The sequence below is a fragment of the Oncorhynchus mykiss genome, chromosome 10 (genome assembly GCF_057628025.1).
Source record: "Oncorhynchus mykiss isolate SJ-2025 chromosome 10, ASM5762802v1, whole genome shotgun sequence".
Classification (NCBI taxonomy): Eukaryota; Metazoa; Chordata; class Actinopteri; order Salmoniformes; family Salmonidae; genus Oncorhynchus; species Oncorhynchus mykiss.
Genome location: NC_143031.1, coordinates 39,336,629 through 39,339,452, shown reverse-complemented (window position 1 = coordinate 39,339,452; position 2,824 = coordinate 39,336,629). Strand labels below are relative to the sequence as shown.

At 41.3% G+C, this 2,824-nt stretch overlaps 1 pseudogene; it reads left to right on the top strand.

Annotated features, from left to right (window-relative positions):
- The first annotated feature begins 344 nt into the window (after positions 1-344).
- On the top strand, positions 345-1,199 carry LOC110534920 (melatonin receptor type 1C pseudogene; annotated as a pseudogene).
- Positions 1,200-2,824: the final 1,625 nt, after the last annotated feature.

The window sequence follows — 2,824 nt, the reverse complement described above, 5'->3', positions numbered from 1 at the left end:
TTGCTTCAATTGGCTCAGTACATTTTGTCCTATTGGATTAGACATTTTTAAGATTAGGTTATTGATTTGCCGCTCAAGTTTACCTGAACAAATACTACTATATTAGTATGCACCTAGTCTTGTGAAACCAGACGACTGTGTCTCAAGTCAAATGTATTTGTCACATGCGCTGAATACAACAAGTGTCTCTAATTATTACGCAGTAACTGTCTGGCCATGATATTAGTATGCACTCTATGCACTCCAGTGCATACATATATTTAATACGGCTGAATGTTTATATTCACTAAGTTGGACCATTAAAATTATTGTTTTGTCTCTTGTAGGAAACATATTTGGTGAGCATGTCGGTGGAAGACGTGGTGGCAGTGTACCCCTACCCCCTGGCTCTCCTGTCCATCTTCCACAATGACTGGATCGTTGGGGACATGCACTGCCAGCTCAGTGGCTTCATCATAGACCTCAGTATCATTGGCTCCGTCTTTAACATCTTGGCCATTTCCATCAACCGGTACATCTGCCACAGCCTGCACTATGACCACATGTTGTGCACCAGGAACATCTGCTGTTACCTGGGCCTCACTTGGCTGCTAACTGCCATGGCCACAGTGCTCAACTTCTTAGTGGGCTCTCTGCAGTATGACCCACGCCTCTACTCCTGCACCTTCACCCAGACTGTCAGCTCCTATTAGACCAGCTCTGGTGCTGATCCACTTCCTGGTGCCCCTCTCGGTGGTCTGTTACTGCTACCTGAGGATCTGGGTGTTTATCATCCAGGTGAAACAGGGTGAAACCAGATGACGAGCAGAAACTAAAGTAATTTCTTGACCATGTTTGTGGTGTTCCTAATGTTTGGTGTCCTGGGGACCACTAAACATTATTGGCCTGGCACTGGCCATTAACTCTGGAACGGTGGCAGCAAAAATCTCAGATTGGCTCTTTGTCACCAGGTACTTTATGGCCTATTTCAACAGCTGTCATCTATGGGTTACTCAATCAGAACTTTTAGTAAGGAAAACATACACATCCTCTTACTGCTGTGTACCCCTCAAACTATTTTTATTTAAGGCTACAGGTGTTGGACTGAGGGATTTAAAAGAACAAATAAACTATCCAGTGGCGAGCCGTCATTCAGACCCACATTTTAAGCAAAAAGGGCCTGTTTTGCATGTTATTTTAGCATTAATACGTGTCTCATATCTATTTACAAACAAGGTAAAAAATAATATATATCATTGAGTTATTAAAGCCGCATACAAACATGGTCTCTTTTTTTGTTTTCTTGAGTAAGGCAGCTCCAAAATGCAGGTGTTTCAGCCTAGCTCAGTGCTTTCTGTGGTGGGGCAAGCCAACAGAAAATATGGAGCGTTGCGCTGTGATTAGCTCAGTGTTCTGTCACTCGTGGGGACTTTACGTTACTGCCAAGTGGAAGAGGAGACCTTAAATTCTAGCCCTTCAAGTGTTACATTAGAAGTGCTCATCCAAGAGCAGTCAAGGTCATTGGCCACAGATAAAATTACATCAAATCACATCATACTGTATGTACAGTAGCTTTGATTGGACTGATCATGTCAGCATCATACTTTCACAATCTTAGCTAGCTGTCATCATCATCAATCAAGTCGACAATATACTGGCAAATCCTTTTTAATCCTTGTCATATGAAGTTAAAATGTATCGGTGCTCATTGGCCATTACACAACATTACACAACAAGTAAATCGCAAATTCAACAAGTGGTTTGGAAGAAATCAGTGACAGTGGCTGTGTGGTCCCAAATCTGGTATTAAGGGGCTCTTTTCCAAGTTTAAAATGATAAACATTCAACATGATTTGTGCCACGCTCAAAACAACTGTTAACTTGACTTCAGTGAGTTTCAAGACAACTAGGAAGTCAGGAATAAACGAGCTCTGACTGGGAAAATACGTTTTGAATGGTCATCCAACTAAATCCGGCCTCCAGTTGTTTTGAAAGCACCATAAATCCAGAGAATGCAAGACTTTGTTGGCAAGATTTGCCCACGAAGACCCGCCGTGCCACCTCCTGTTCAAGTGATCACAACACAACAAGGTGAGTCCAAAAATGTATTATATGCTGCTGCATAAATTATGCAATATGCCAGGGAGATATGTATACTGTAGCTAAGAAAGTAATAATAAGTGTGTGTTGTGAAGTAAGATGTTAGTGGCCCATGTGTCTCACCCTAATAATTTAGTCTATTTACCCCTCTTAATTTCACCTACTGTTCTGACTTAGTGGTGCATGTGTAGCCTATAATCTGTTTTAGAGAAATGTAATCATTGAATATTGTAAGAGCTTTCATTGTCTGCTTATACTGTATGCATCCTACGGTTCCTTTATTTATCCTACGGTTCTGACTTGGTGTAAGAACGGCCCATGTTCTGAATTCTGTCGCTGTACATTTCAAAAGTGCTAAACAAATAGTTATATTGACTAACGTTACGTCCGTCCTAGGTTGCTCATTAATGTCTTAATCGAAATTACGGATTGCCTCTTATCCGCTTGTCATCCCCTTATGCCATAGTTTGTACAATTGTCATTAGAAGCAAGTGAGCCATGTTTTTTTAAAGGCAGAAAATGAAGCTGAACTGTTTCACTGCCAGACAAGCTGATAGCCTTGTGTAGCAGTGGTAAGATGCTGGGACTGCTGTTGGGAAACCCTTATGTAGGCCCTAACAGTTTGTGGGTACCGTTTGTCATCGTTATAGTGCAATTAATGTATTGTTTAGTGTTGTTTTGTGGCTTTGCTGGAATGCATCACACTTTATTTATTTTTCCCCCATCATGATTGACATGCTAAAAT